Raw genomic sequence first — 17,310 nt, forward strand, 5'->3', positions numbered from 1 at the left:
CTTATTTGAAAAACTTTTGTTGAAATCAGTTTGTTTTATTTTAACAAGTTTTGAGTATACACTTTTTCAAGAAAGTAATAAAGGCCATTAATCACACACCATTTACACAGCTTTTTGGTAAATTCTAGATATTTGGGCGAGGTTTCAAAAAATTGTTCGCCTGTGCCTCTTTTTTAACCTCTCGTCCTCTATTTTTTTATTTTGAAAGTTGGCAACCCTTTGTTAGATGCCTGCGGAGTAATACCCGAGGATCGACAAAAATCCTCGAGACATACCGAGGATTTGAATACTCGATAACCGAGTATTTTTCACTCAAGTGATCCCATAGCTACGTCAGAGTTAGCTTGAAAATGAAAAGTGCCTGTCATTTTATATGTGTACATCAATCAATCATAATTTCCAAGTCCCAGCCAACTTAAAGCCAATATTTTTCGATCACACGGTATAAATAGTATTTGACTCCTTCCTTAGTTTTTTTTTGTTCAATGGCTAAAGTACAGACCATGTCGTTTTAGCGGTTAGTAGGCCGCGGAGTTTCGAAAACTTGCCGCGATTATTTTTAGGCGGCTGCGACGACCTCGCACGGCAGGAAAGGGTGCTGCTCCGACAGAAATAGGTCCGTAGAATTCAAGTTTAATAGGCTGAGATAGATAGACGAATAGTGTTTTAGTAAAAAATGTTGTGACGGAAATGACAAGCCGAACTGTCAAACTTATTTATTGACCAGAGGAAAAAAGCCCGCAAAAATTCGATCGCGTTGCAGGTGCTTCTCTAGTCAAAAGATATGATTTAATGTGAGAGTTTATTGGGGGTTTTAAATTATATTCTCTAACTTCAGTTAATAAATGAATTTTAAGTAGTAAGTCATAGAAATTATGTAATTTTGCTCGCTTAGTAGATAATATGTAGAGGCAGTAGTAAAGTTAATTAATCAAACAGTGTTTAAATTAGTAGATACTAATTATTATTTGATAATAAGATGTAATAAACGTCTCAAAATATTCCTTTTATAGAAATCATAAAAGTAACAGCATAAAATGTTTAAAAAAGCTCTGAAAATTATTAAACTTAAACTATAAACTGGCGCAAATAATTGAAAAACAAAATTAATATCATTAAAAAATGTGAAACACAAAATATTACATACTTCAGTATGATTATGCACGTCTTTATTGATTGCACGTAAAATTGAAAAAAAAATAGTGAAGATATATTGTTTCTTATTGAATATATTATGGTTGTTTTAAAGAATTTTGTCTCAGAACATAAACAGTGGTGTGTCATAATTTCAATGCCAAGATATATTTTTGGCAAATAACAGTTGAAGTTCATGTAATTTTTGAGAAAGTTTATATTACAAATCGAGACAAAATTATTAATCATTGTGTTTTTGTTTTGACTATGAATTTTATTAAAACTATTAGCCATTATTCGATTATGCAGTATCTTTCGTGCAGTATCGTTCTGCATTCGTATCTTTAAAATCTGCATAAACGATAAGCGTTAATTAAAGTATTAAAATGTTTAGAAGAAAATATTTATTAATAGCTTAATTATACAGAGCTTTAAAGGTGTTCTTGTACTAAACACTTTAGTTTACTTTACTCCTGACGACTTGAAAACTAAAAAACTATTAAATAAAATATAAAATTTCAACAATATCGCCTAGGTTTTAATGAACTATAAAACTTAATATTTGTAGTGTTTGGGAGAAGTAGACAACAATAATGTAAGTGAGACAACTGTAAAATAAAATAAATGTAAGAATATTAAAATGTAAATAGACAAAAAAAAACAATGTCTAGAGCATCAAAATATCAAACTAGATAGGAATCCAATTTAAAATACGAGAATAACTGTCTCGAAAAGTTTTACAATATTAGTGTTATCTTTTATCTCATCCTGTATAACTTCGAAAATCACTGTATACCGGATGTTTTTTAAAAGTCCTATCCTTATAACTTTTTTATTTTTTCAGACAAAAAACGAGTTTTGGTATGTTAGTATATGACATAAACCAGGATTCAATTATTTTGTATCACTTACTGTTTTACCGGATATGGGCTACAGTTTTTGATCAGTAGATCTCCAAATAATTTAAAACGTACTACAAATAAAACTTATAGTTCAAAAAAATTTGTCGCTGTTCTTAATAGAGTCTGAGTGGTATGAGAGGTGCCACCCTTGATGTGACGTATGAATAGATTGATTAAGAGATATATCCAAAATATGTATATGAACTATCTGATGCAAATTTTAACGACTCTAAAACAAATTAATTGCCTAAATTAGTTATTTTTTTTATTATTTTATAGTCGTTGTTGTTGTTAAACACCTTAAAATTCTCAATTAAGCCAATTTATTTTGTATGCTAACATTTCCTTCATAAATTATAAGCATTACAAGCGTAAATAAAATACACATTTTTATTAATACCATAGTATAAAAATTATAATTTACTCAATTCCCTGTTAATACAGAGCAAAGTAGATTCGGAAGTTTTATGATAATAAAAATCCTTTAAAATTGTATATAATGTAATAATAACGTATTATCACGATTTTTCTTATTGAAAGTTCATTATTTTTAAAATACCTATGATATTCACAATGTAAATATGTATGTAGGTAAACACAGAGGCATCATAGTTTCAGTGCCAAGATGATTCAAAAATTGAACTCAAGTCTGGAATCATATGCAAGTTGGAAAAATAAACATGTTCCATAGAAAGTATCGCATATAATTATTATGAGATATTAAAAATACGTTCAATTAGGTTCAGTAGTATGGCTTCAATCGAAAGTTGCAGAATGGTAATATTTACACACTTTGCTGAAAATGCATTAAAAATACTACCTACTACAGAAAAAAGGGAATTCGCAAAAATTTCGTCCTGTAATGTAAAACTTTTTTATTCTTTCAACTTATTCTTTTTCCAGTCCCTACTGTACTCTAACTCTTTTTCCCTTAGTTTACTGTGGCCCTTTTTTAAGGAAAGCTTGACGAATTTCTTTCATGTCACTGGGGAGTTGTATTGTATTATGGCATAGTATATAAAATAAAATATCGAGGAAATTTTCGAGGCTTTTTTATGGAGTTTATTGGATATTTCACACTTGTGGGGAGATATCGAAATTAATATCGGATACATGGAAAATGTCCGTAACATGGAAAACGCTCTATAAATTCTCCTGATAAAATCAATGATTTTTTTGTAAACACTGTCTCTAGTAATGTGAATCCAAGTAAAGAAATTTTAAATATGTATAAGAATCCTTCAATGAAAAAAATACATGATAATTTTGAATTAACTTTAAGGCTGAGGTTAGTCGTATTATAAATAAAATAAAATCAAAAGCAACAGGCAGTGATCAAATTAATATATCCATGATTAGTCTTGCGACTCCATTCATAATTCCAATAATCACTAATATAATTAATGAATGTATTTTAAGGAATTATTTTCCTTCGGATTGGAAAAAAGCGCGAATTATTCCTCTAGCCAAAGTAAAAATTCCAAAATGTTACAATGATCTAAGATGCATTAGTATCCTACCAACGCTCTCTAAAATAATGGAAAAAATTTTAGAAAAGCAAATTATAGGGTTTTTGGATAAACATAGCATACTTCCACAGACACAGTCGGGCTTTAGAACTAGTCATAGCTGTGAAACTGCATTAGCTCATGTAACTGATGATATTATTGCATCTGCGGATAATAATAAAATAAGTATTTTAGTATCTTTGGACTTTAGCAAGGCATTTGATATGATTAATTATAACATTCATTGGCTCTATTTTGCACCACATAGGTTTTGATAACAAAGCTGTAGCGTTAATGAATTCTTATCTGACAGATCGATCTCAACAAGTCGTATACCAACAGCACCATTCGCGGTCTTTGAGTAAAACTGTGGGAGTACCTCAGGGTAGTATCCTAGGACCCTTACTATATACAATTTACCAGGGGCGGCTTCTCCTATGAGGCAGATGAGGCAGTGCCTCACCAATACATTTGAAAAATTACACTTATTAATCGATACATCTTTAATCACAAATTTATATTTTTTTCACTATTTGCATTAATAATAATTGTAATTGTATTTTTTAACCGTCATTCTACAATAAATTACGTCGATGGTATTCCTTTAAACGCGCTTCCTATCCCATATGCGACAAACTCGACGATGTATATCCATCTCATTTGTTCTTTAAGAGGTATATGTGCAGAGGTTTGCCTCTCGCCTTTCCTTGTCTAGCGTATTGTGGTATATCGCACTGACGGAGCGACAGCGATCACTGGAATCATAACTCTGTGGAATGAAAAGAAAAAGCATAGGCAAAACCTTTAGTTGAAGAGAGATAAAATGTATGGAGTAGTAGCGCGTAAAAAACCGTATTGAGGCGGACCTCAAATGTAAATTTGAACCTTAAAAGCCGTTCGTTAAAAATATGTATCACTTCCCGATCAGCCCGAGAGATTTTAGGCGACAGGCTGAAAATGCTGAATTGCATTATTTGGGAATTTGGCTTAATTTGAATCAGAGTTTTAATTAATTCTGCAGGTTATTACACTGTTTTGGCTACGTTTTTTAATGTGAATTGCATGTTTAATTACTCTTTTTACTGATTATTGTACATATAAAGTAAATACCTAAAAAGTGGGCAGTGACTTATTGTTGATTGATATGATGATTTAGAGGGACCATGCATCATCAGAGGACTTCCCCAGGTAAAGTTTTTCGAATCATTTCTAGATAAATTGTGTATAGTCAAAAAGTAAAGCGACCTGTTACAGATTTTGTTTTGTTTTATTTTTATAGGATGGGTAGAAAAACAAAAGGTAATGGTGTGGATCCGGTGGCTGACCTTGAAACGAGTTTTTGCTGCATATAGTCACAGACACTACGCATGCGCACATCTTCGATGTTGCCAGATTGCAAGTTATTTTGGAATTATTTTTAGTAGAAAACAAATATATGCTTTTCAGTGTTTTTTTTGTCAATATATACCGTATGATCAAAAAAACGGCGTCCAGTTGGCTGGGAAATGACGATTGAGGATATTTCCCATATAAAATAACAGCGATCTTCATTTCATAGTCATCGCTGCCGCTATTTTTTTTCAATCATAGTAGGTGGCATTATTTATATTATTATTTTAATATTTCGCACAACACGTGAACGCTTATTATGTATTTTCATAGTCAATAAAATTAAATAGAAATAAAACTCTAGATTCCTATAATTAATCTAATTGCTCTATATTATTATGCTACGTTTAAAAAGGGCTTTATTAAAAATACGTGAAATTAAAAGGGATGTGTCCAAGTTTTTACTTTTTTTTTAATTTTTAAATGCTGTAGCTTCATGTCATGTTCATAATAGTTTTTTTAACATTCCATCAAAACTACGGAGGCCTTAAAAGGCCTTTTAGCCTCCGTAATTAAAATTGTGTAGAATCAGCTTCAGCAACATTAACAGTTACCTTGTTTAATCCTGCTTATACATATATTGCATTAATTTTTCTGCTACCTTAAGATTTCTCTATTCTTACACCTAATTTATGTGATTTTCTTAGCAAAATATGATTTATAAACCATATTTTTCCTAATGGAAGGATGGAATAGGATATGCAAAATTAAGATATTTAACATTTATTTTCCAGACAAAGCATAATATAGTATTAAGATTAAGACATAACAAATATTATAAGAAAATCTTAATAAATCACAAACTAAGTCTTAATTTGGTCTTGTATAAACACAGGTATAAAACTAATAAGATAAAAACTCAACCTTCACCATATTGACAACATTTGGCATTATAGGAAACAAAAAATTACAGTAAATTAAGAAAAGAATATCAAACTACACGATATTAAATACTGTAATTCTACGACACAAACCATCTCCCTTATAAAGAGAAAAAGATAAAACATAAAGCTTATTTTAGTCTTATCACCACACTCTTCGATAAAATATATGTCTAAAATTGCTATTAATCCACTAACTTGATATTTTTAAGAAATTATGATACAAACATTATAATCAAAGTATATTATATTAGTAACATTATAGGTAAAATGTTACCTCTATCTCCCATTGACGTGTATTGTTCTATAAGACTCGTCATGGGAGTACTTCAATACATCAATACATATAATCAGAACTATTGTTGCCTGTAAATAACTAGAAATTAAATAACTTGAAAGAAATAAAATAATTCTAATAAGTTTAAAACCATTAAGAAAAAATTCGTAAATGATAATTTTTAATTCTAATGTAAATATATAAATAAATGTTATTAATATTACAATTTTATATATTCAATTTTATATATTATTCCTTAAGTTTGGATATCAAGATAAATCTGAAATTATAAAATTAATTAGAGAATTTGTATTATTATTGATTAACACTCAAAAGAAAATTTTCAACTGCAAATAATTCGAAAATAAAGTGCAATTTGGCAATATCGACGATGTGCGCTTGCGTAGTATCGATGATCAAATGCAGCAAATATGGGCTTCAAGGTCAGCCACCGGATCCACACCTTTACCAAACAATTTTACCATACAGAGTAAAATATAAGAGAAAATATCCTGAAGTCGCTTTGATAAAAATTTACTGTTGCAATAGCCCTATGTAATAGGTACCGTATGATCGAGAAAAAAACGGCGTCAGCGTTGGCTATGAAATGAAGATCGCTGTCATTTTATATGTAAATTTATATGGGAAATGTCATCGATCGTCATTTCCCAGCCAACTGGACGCCGTTTTTTTTTCGATCATACGGTATAATACTGCGAATTATATTACATAAGGCTATTTCCGCAACTGCTAAAAATTTAGAAATATTTTAAATACAAAAATGTGCGCTTTTTAAGTCTGGGGTATCTAAAATACTAAAAATAATATACAGTGTGTATTGCATTTAAAAAAAACTGAGATATAGTATTATAATATTGCAATGTTGGCCGCGCCATAAAAAATCCCTGTGAATGTGAATTTTTCTCGGATTTCTTCTTTTATCCGATAGCGAGGTATGTAGCTATATTATACGTTCTTAAGCAATAATGCTCAAGATTCTTCCTAAACTCATGCCTAAGATTGATATATGGTGTAAGACGGAGAGATCACATAACCCCATCTCTAATTAGGTCAAAGTGGTTGAATATGTAAGATTCCGATTGCATACCACCCTTTTTGCTTATAAAATTCTCAGGTTGAAATTACCAAACTATTTGTATTTCAAGCTTCTGTTTAACGAAGGTTTGGGCAGTTATGATTTACGCACGAGAGGTCTTCTTAAAGTGCCTAGGCATAGAAAAAAATATTATTATTAAATAAAAAAAATACAACGAAAGTTACAGAGTCTCAAATTGTGGTTTAACATGTACGTTAAATTTTAAATTTGGTTAAGTACATGCCGAGAAAATTAAAATCCAAAAAAAAAGATATACTAATAATTCGTCAAATTTTAGTAAATTCCATTGATTGGTTTAATATAAATTAAAAAAAAAGTTGATGATGGCTCCAGAAAAACTAAATGTTTTAATTACGTTACAGTTGAATGATTAAAATCATCTGCTGATGTTGCTAAAATCGTTAGCAAAACGGACTTCCAGTGCAAAAGTAAAAGTGTATATTGTGGTGAATTTATGTTTTTTTGCTTAATCACGTTACCAGTGAAAATTATTGCCTTAATTATCTTGATATTTGATTGATAAACCAGGATTCAAATTAGCCATATTGTTTATATGCTCCTATCTTAGTCTTAAAAAATAAGTCATCATGATCACTGAAATTAGTTTTGTGTTGTTTTTATATCGTGAATGTCAAGAGTAAAATTATACAGTTCGCAGTAAAAATAAAGTGCGATATAAATTAATCTTTATGGAGTTTCCGTTACATTTATTATTATTTAGCCTATGCCAAGTCGATTTACCATAAATCGGCGTCAAGGAATTTGGATTCGCTTAAATTGTTGTCCAAATCATAATTTACCTTTAGGTATTTATTTCCTTGTGCAATTTGGACTTGATCTGGCCCATGCTAAATCTTATTTTTAAATCGCATTGCGACTATTTGGCACTTACATCACGAATACAACAAATATCTTTATAGTAAATGGAGTCATTTTCGACTGGAAAACATATACTGAGAAGCTAAATTGACCGTTATACAATTTAATTTCAGAATTGCGTTAGCATCGTATATAAAAGTTTCATTAAAAAATAACATTTTCAGGTATTTATAGATACAATTTTTTAAAGGCCAAGTCATAAAACGAAAATAAATGTCACTTGTAATTCGGATTAATTAAAAAAATATACAATAGCTAAAGAATCAGCCAAAGATTAATTCATTAATTTTTTTTATTATTAGCAAATTACCCTGGAGGGAATTTTACTATAATTACAATCTGATCTAATATAGATTAATACGCAATTTTTTTCCAACCTAAATTACTAATACTTAAAAAACTTATACAAAGGATTTACTCACTAGGGTTCCTTATTTTCTAATATTAACTTAATTACACTAATATTGTCGTGTACACAAGCACTATTTGCCTTTTCACTTAACATAACACTTTCACACAACATATTATATTAACCAGTTCCAAGGGTTTGATCCGTTTAAGCCTTCTGATGTGGGTTGTGTTGTCGAGTAGCTGGATGGCCTCAACGTTGACGTGGTTGTGAAGTCGTTCTTCGTGTCTCTCGGCGGATGAGGTAATAGTTTGGGTAACTGTGTCTACTTCAGAGGTCTACTTCCAAGTCCTTCTGGAGGTCACTGTTTTGGAACTACCAGGGGGCGTTGACAATGCTCCTTAGTACTTTGTTTTGGAATAGCTGAATAATTTCTAGATTGCTTTTACTAGCACAACCTCACAATTGTCATATGTCCATACAGATTTGAGAACCTCTTGATAAAGTAGTAATTTATTATGTATTGATAACCATGAATTTCGCCCAAAAAGCCAATACATTTTTTTAAATTTGATTTTTAGTTCTTCGTTTTTCTTTTTGATGTGGCTTTTCAAACGCAGCTTTGCATCGAAATGTCATGCCTAAATATTTCGCCGTATTAGCATATGGGACTTGGGTATTGTTTATGCTTATAGGAATATGTTGATCCTTTTTGTTTGTAAAATTAACATGCACGCATTTTGTCTCGTTCAGTTTGATTCATTAATACGAACTTGATTTGACTTTTTTATGCTTATTTAAACATTATCTAAATTTTCTTTGAAATAAGAAATAACTAAGAATTATATAATTGTCTAACATTGTACTATAAAGCACATATAAATTTATTAATTACACTTCATACAGCATACAGGATCGCTGATATGTATGGGAAGGTCGATTATTAGGTAAAATATACAAGGTACCGCAAAAAGTTAAATATAAAAGTTATAGGGTTTTCAAATGTTTATTGGCGAGTAATAAATTTAAGTATACAGGGTCGGTCATAAAGTCGTGGCACATCAAAATTTAATTTTTTAAATAGAACCCCCTATATTATTGCATATTTCAATTTTTCCTTTAATTCTAAGCAAAAATCGAGATACACACAATGTATTTCAAGCAAACCGTTTCCGAGCTATTGACTTTTAAAAATATCACTTAAACAATTAATTCTAATTAATTTTGATTTGTTCGGTTTCATTTAACGATGCCATTCTGCGGAAACTGTGATACTTAATAATATTTGACTTTAGTTCTCAAGTTAGCATTTATAGATGTATAAAATGAGATTAAATCAAGTCCGGAAATTACAAAATTTTCGTTTAACATTTCAAAATCAAAACTTCATTCAGAATGGAATTCAATTCGGAAATGGCTGAATTTTGGTACATTATGTGTATTACGATTATTGCTTAAAATTGAAGGAAGAATTGAAATATGCAATAATATACAGGAGGTTGCATTTAAAAAAAATAATTTTGATGTGCCACAACTTTATGACCGACCCTGTATATTAAAATTTACTACTAGTGAATAGACATTTAAAAACCCTATAACTTTCCTATTGTGGCAGGTAGTGTTGGCACTGGACACTATATTATAGGGTCTCCGGAATCGGAGCTGTTTTTCGGAAATGGGAATTTCGGTACGCCGCCTTTAAGACACCGAGATTTCCCGGATTTCTTGGTACTAGCAAAATTTTCTCCAAAAAAATCCTTTATAGTCCGGCAACAGACCCGGATTTTTCCGTGAAGTGCCAATTGTGGGATTAAGTTTTTTTTATGACAGATTATTATAGATCTATAAGTCTATTTTCCATATCCGGCTGATGGCAAACTGTCACCCTTGGGTTGTCACCCTGTCAACCTTTGGTCCGATGATTTTGTGTTTCCATTTCAATGATTCTGTGAAATGTTTAACACACATTTTTAATAATTTAGAATAAAGCAATAACATTGAGTTAATGAAGCCTCAACAAAACTGTTCGCATAGAGATATAGGACTTATCATTACAGTTGCTGATACTTTTAGTTTGTACCCTAAAGTATCAGTAAAAGAAATAATAAAAATATCATACACATTTTCATTAAGGCTCCATTAACTCAATTTTATTACTTACATAATTATGTTATACTAATTATATCTTTTTTAGGGTGATGAAGGAAAATGCTTAGTTTGCCAATATGAGTGTCCTTAATTAAGGCTAATAATTTATAAGCCCTGCAGTTCGCAGTTGCAAACTGTAGTTGGCCGTTCCAAGTTCATGAAATTTTAAATCTGATGGAACGACGGACTGCGAGTACTGACTGCAAACTGCAGATCTTATAATTTAGACTTAAAGGTCTATCCCAAGGCAGAAAGATAACAACAGTGATTTTCTATTTCAGATTAAAATTTGATTGTAACAATAATACCTAGTTAAACATGAGTGAAAAGTGTTTTTTAACTGGCAGTTTTCCTGCCAGAAGAAAAGTGAAAAACTTTTAGTTGCTGGTGCACAACGCATAGAAACTATTATAAAGTATAGCAAAGTATATCAAGATGGCAAATGTGAAAAATTTGAAGAGAAGATCAGTACGAACAAGGATTTTTGTTTACTATATCACAGAGGTTGCGTTTCGACGTACAATCCAAAACACATTTGAAAAGGACCTTATCCCCGAACAGTGCTATTAACAAGGCGGGAACTTCAAGTAAGAAAATGCAGCGACGTTCAGAAGTGCCAATCTTTATCTTCAAAGAATACGAATAGAAGCACCCACATCGATGGAGAGCGGCCTTCCGGTTTCGCGCTTTAGAAGAAACCTGTATAGAGAGGAATGATACCTGGGCTTCTGAAGTTAGACTAAGATTAGCGGGCTGTGTAGCAGACCTACATGCAGTAGACGCCAGATACCATCTGGATTGTCCAAACAGATTTATGGGCCGAAAAGCTGTTTTGTAAGCCAAACGACGATCAGACCAGAATAACGACGAAAAAGATATTCCATATAATCAAACCATGAAAGAACTGCTGGCAGATAAAGAAAAAATTTGGAACTCAGTTGATATAAATAACATTTATTCTCAACATGGAGGACATATTCTTACGAAAAGCACTTTAATTAAAGCACTTAAAAATCAATGTGACGATCTTGTAATACCTTCTGCTCCAGGATATGCACATATCATAACATTTCCTAACAAAAAGGTGGCATCTTCCGATATATTACAATTAATTCGTTGCTCTTGTTCAAGTGCCAGTCCGTGTAGCACAAAAATATGTGGGTGTAAAGGTGGCTAAGGTGGTAGATTGCCTTGCACAATGTTTTGTATGTGCCACGGGAACGAACATTGTTGCAACGAACTGACCTCCGCTGTACCGGCTTATCATAATGAGGATGAAGATGTTGTGGTTTCCGATAAAGAAGTTGATTCTGAGATTGATACCGACTGATAAACTTTAATGTTTTATGATATGCGTGTTTAAAATATTTACCCTAATCTGTCAACGGAAGTAATGTTTTTTTTTAAATACCCTGTATAAAAAATGTGTTTGTTTAATACATTAGGTATATACATACCTACAAAGTATACAAAATGCAAAAATTTAATTTTTCGCTTTAGCTTCAATTAACGTGAAAATATATTATGTTTTTTTTAATCACCCTGTATATAAGATCTTTCGTTATCACTTATACCTAAAAAACCTACATTATTAAATAAATCAATGTAAAACACATTTTTTCACGTTAAAAACACACAAAATAACTCGAATAACACTCGATTTCACATAATTGATAATGAATCACCCTGTATCTTAATTTCCCCAAAGATGCCACTTTGTCATCACTCGGATATCAAAAGTAGGACACCTATAGATGATAAATCCGTTTTCAAAAAAACTTAATCCCAAAATTTTGGGTTTACCCCAGCGGCTGCCGGACTATTATGGATATTTGGGCAGTGCACTGCAAGAAAATCTACAAAATAAAATAGTTATTTTTTGTAAGCACTTCTGTTAAACCTAAACGGACACTGCTTGTCAGAAGTTATGTTTACAGTTATACAAATTTGCCTAACAAAGAAAAAATTGCTTAACGTTTCGGAAAGTCTATCTCTTTCCGTCGTCCGTCGGTTAGGTTAGGTTTTTTTCTTTATTCTTTGTATTTTTTTTGCTTCCGACGACGGAAAGAGATAGACTTTCCGAAGCGTTAAGCATTTATTTCTTTGTTAGGCAAATTTGTATAACTGTAAACATAACTTCTGACAAGCAGTGTCTGTTTAGGTTTAACGCAGAAGTGCTTACAAAAAATAACTATTTTATTTTGTAGATTTTCTTGCAGTTCAGTGGCGAAATACCCATAAATGATTTTATTGGAGGGATGAAACCGCCACATAGTTTAGAGACATTAGTAGACATTTTTTAGCTAAATTTTGTTTAATGATGGTGCAGATCGTCAATCAGCAAGCAAGACATGATTTTTAAAAGTAAAATCGATATAAATTGAGTGTTTTAATGAAAATAATATCAAATTTTAATAAGTATCAGTCATAAAAAATTAACATGAACACAAACTTACATATGAACGCTAGCAAAAATAAACATAGTTAACTAGAAATTCACATCAAATAACATATACCAACTTAAATAAATTTGAAACAAAGCCTTTTTTTAAAGGAACATAGGTATTGAAGCATTTTTTAATTAAAAACGTAAATGCCTATAAAGATACCGCGGTTCGGATTCCGCGTAAACAAAGTAGGCCCCCGTCCCTCGTCCAGATTAGCCTGAGCAGCAAAAAGCACACGTTAACATAAAATTTAAAAAAAAAATAGTTCAATGCTACGGAAAGGGTGATAATAGTCGGAAAATGTGATACTTTAATATCAGCAAAAAATATGACGTTAATCAAAATTAATAATTAATAATTATTAAATATAACTAAAAAAAAATTATAATTTTTTTTTGCTATGCCGCACGTAATTGCTTCATGTAGCATATTTGTGAAAATAGGGGAGCCTAGCAACCTTGTACGTATTTGGAAATCTTTAACATATTCCAATTTAAAATATACCTGGAATAATTTTTCATTTTAATCTTTGAAATTAGTTTTGTATTATTTTCATATATACAGGGTGGTCCGAATTGTATTCCGGAAACTTCGGCAGCATATTCTGCAGATAAAAATAAGTAAAAAACTTCATATAAATGTATGCCCTAAAATGCTTAGTTTCAGAGATACAGGGTGTAGAAATTTCATTTTTATATCGATTTTTTCCAAATAATTTCTGAAATAACGTCAATATTTGGATGAAAATTGGTGTCTAGAAGTTTTTTGACATGAGAAATTTGATTTTGATGTCAATATGACTGCTACTACTAGAGGGCGCCACCTACATGTATTTTAACTGTTTTAAAGCGTAATAACTTTTTTTCCGTACCTGTATAAACATACCGTTCTCAAGATATTTAGAATGGAAATAGTCAATACATGTCATTATTGACGAAAAATAAACACGTTGAGTAGATAGTTATTTCACTGAAATAATAAATTTGAGAAATTTTTATTTTTTTAAATTAATCATAAATTTTTCTGCAAAAAACGATGATAAAACAATTTCTGTTGAACTTTTGGCACAAAAACTTTCAAATTTATGATCTCAATCTAATTACTGTTTAGTCAACATGTTTAATTTGTCAATAATGACAGGTATTGATAATTTCGATTCCAAATAACTCGAAAACCAATACTCGTTGCGATTTTTACCAAGAGACATTTTTTACGTAAAAAACGTCGTAAATGTATATTTTTTTACTCAGTAGCTTTATACAGTTTATACTTTATACGGACGAAAAGTTATTACTCTTCAAACCAGTTACAAAATATGTAGGTGGCGCCCTCCACAAGTAAGAGTCATATTGACATCAAAATCAAATTTCTCATATCAAAAAACCCCCAGGCACCAATTTTCATCCAAATATTGACGTTACTGCAGAAATTATTTGGAAAAAATCGAAATAAAAATGAAACTTCTACACCCTGTATCTCCGAAACTAAGTATTTTAGGACATACATTTATACGATATTCTTTACTTATTTTTATCTGCAGAATATGCTGCCGAAGTTTCCGGAATATAATTCGGACCACCCTGTATAATGAAACTGAAGTTAAAAATTAAGTACAATATAAACTAAATTTTATGAAACTTCCGATAGAGCATTATTTATTTTTGTTTAACTGAAGGCAAGTTCATTTAGCATTATATCGGCCTCAAGGAATTTCGATTCGCTTAAATTATTTTCCAAGCCATAATTTACGTTTAGGTATTTATTTCCTTGTGCAATTTGGACTTGATCTGGCCAATGCTAAGTCTTATTTTTAAATCGCATCGCTACTATTTGGCACATACATCACAAATACAACAAATTTTGCTCATATAAATGGATTCATTTCCGACTGGAAAACATATGTTGGAAATGTAAATTGACCGTTATACAGATTAATTTCAGAATTGCGTACTTTTACCATCGTAAAAGTTTCATTAGAAATAACATTTTTAGGTATTAATAGATACGATTTTTTGAGACGTAAGTCATAAAACGAATATAAATATGGTTTGTAATTTGGATTAGTTGAAATAAACACTGAAGGTCTAAAAAACAAAAACAAGCCAAGATAAACTAGTCAATGCAAACCAAATTTTACTCTTTTATTTATGTGTATGTAAAGATTATTTAATTTTTGAATAAATGTAGCACTATCATACATTTTAATTGAAAATATGAGTAAACTTAGCGTTTCTATACGTGTCCAGGTTTTTAATGGGTGTCTGGGATTATCCGCCCGAAATTTGAAAAAATGTCCGGTAAATCTGACAGTAAAACGACTTAACTTTGTTGAATGTTTTAATCGTAGTGTAAGCCACATACATAAGTTATGTATATTAATTACATAGTTAAATTCCGGAAGAACAAAAAAACAAGAGTAAAAAAAACGGCGACGCTCCCGAAAAAGAAAATAGTTATATATAATTATTACCAGGGTTGGCATGATTTAAATCAAATTATTTAAATCATGCCAAATGATTTAAATCGTGATTTAAATCAAGTGATTTTTAAAATTTTAATCATGTGATTTAAATACAAAAAAATAATTTTATTGAAACTTTATAATAAATAAAAAAATAACTGTAAAAGTTATAAAACTGTGTCCTAGAAAACTAGAAAAAATATTTCTATAACAGATAATAAATCGAAAAATAATTGTAAATGATAAAAATATCTATTCATTAATTTAAATGTTGGACCTATTTTTGAAGTAATTTCGTGTGAATCCATTAAACCGCTAAACGCAGGGATTTATTTTAAAATTTACGTATAAGTGATAAAAATTGGCTGTTCGGAATACATATCATTCGCAAAGTCTAGTGCAGAACTAGGTTCTTCTGATACAGAGACTATATCTTCATTCCAGAGAATCTATGATCGTTGTCAGAAAATATGTTGTTTTATTTTTTTTTTTTGAAACGGTGTATGTTTCCAAATTTCTACCGACATTTTGATCTGCATTAAGTACTTTCCACTTTGACATTAGATAATACATACTAACTCGACTTAATACTATTTCCGAACAATAGACTTAATACTATTTCCGAACAATAGTGTATTGATTTATTACGAATAAAAATTATACTTTTTTTTGACGATGCTGTACCTTTGAAGGACCATCGTAAAGCTATTCCGACGTACTACTTTTACGTACTTAACTTACATTTATTTATTATAACATACTATTTCTTTTAAAACATTACAAATTATTTTTTAATCAATTCCAAACATTGCAAATAATATGGACAGTAATCGAGCAACATTTTGTACACTCGTTAAATTTGACACTTAATATCAGTTTAATAATATATTTTTGTACTTTTGTGCTTAGGCGTAACAGTGCTTTACTTTAATGCCGTTAAAATGACAAAAGTTAATATTTTTGAGATGTTTGAAAAAAATCCTTTTGATCTCAAGCAAGCGAACTCAAGCAAGCGACTTTTTTTGCGGAATATATTGGTGACCGATGCCGATGTGGAAAAATGACACGCGCCGTAGAATTGTTAATGTTATCCGTATCGGGGAGATTTATAAAGATTTGGCCATTTAGGATAGGACTTTAATTGGAAATAAGTCCTAGTCATTTGGAAATCCGATTTAAATATTGTTTTGAATTAAAATCAAAAAAATTTGATTTAAATAAAAAAAATCTGATTTTTTTGATTTTTTTTTAAAAGTCATGATTTTTTCCAACCCTGATTATTACCAAAGTTGGAAAATTATCAAAATAACATAGATACACACACATACATACACTAAGAGAAACTATCAGCCGAACAAAACAATACTTCCACTAGCCATAGTCTTTATAGACTTTGAGAAGGCTTACGACTCGATATATCCTAAGGCAATAATAGAAGCCCTAGCGAAACAAGGTATTGACATGCCTTATATAGAAACTCTTGCCAATATATACAAAGAATCCAAAGCAAGAGTAATGATATATAAAACAACCCCAAAGTTCCAGGGTTGCCACAAGCTACACAATTGTGTATTTTGCTACACATTTTCTTCCATGATTGCACAGCTACACCACAATCAGCTGTGCTACACATTTTGAGAATTTACATATTACTTATAAAAAATAATACAAGAACAGTAAATTAGCTGACAAAAGCTGTTTTTTTTTTGCTTTTAAGTTATCTAAGTTACATTAAAAGAGGCCACAACTGAACTTTAAATTTTGAACTGACAAATATCATTTTCCGTCATCAGTGTTCAGGTGTTCAGTAAAATGTCA

General features: G+C 30.6%; 1 protein-coding gene across 1 annotated transcript in view; it reads left to right on the plus strand.

Moving 5' to 3' along the window:
* Window positions 1–640: 640 nt before the first annotated feature.
* Window positions 641–17,310, plus strand: part of LOC115881853 (obscurin-like) — a gene marked incomplete at its 3' end in the record, with an annotated part of 111,437 nt that continues 94,767 nt past the window's right edge. Inside the window, 1 exon segment of the mRNA XM_030899551.1 lies at window positions 641–859.

Source organism: Sitophilus oryzae, unplaced genomic scaffold (genome assembly GCF_002938485.1).
Source record: "Sitophilus oryzae breed Bouriz unplaced genomic scaffold, Soryzae_2.0 scaffold_1743_pilon_pilon, whole genome shotgun sequence".
Taxonomy (NCBI): Eukaryota; Metazoa; Arthropoda; class Insecta; order Coleoptera; family Curculionidae; genus Sitophilus; species Sitophilus oryzae.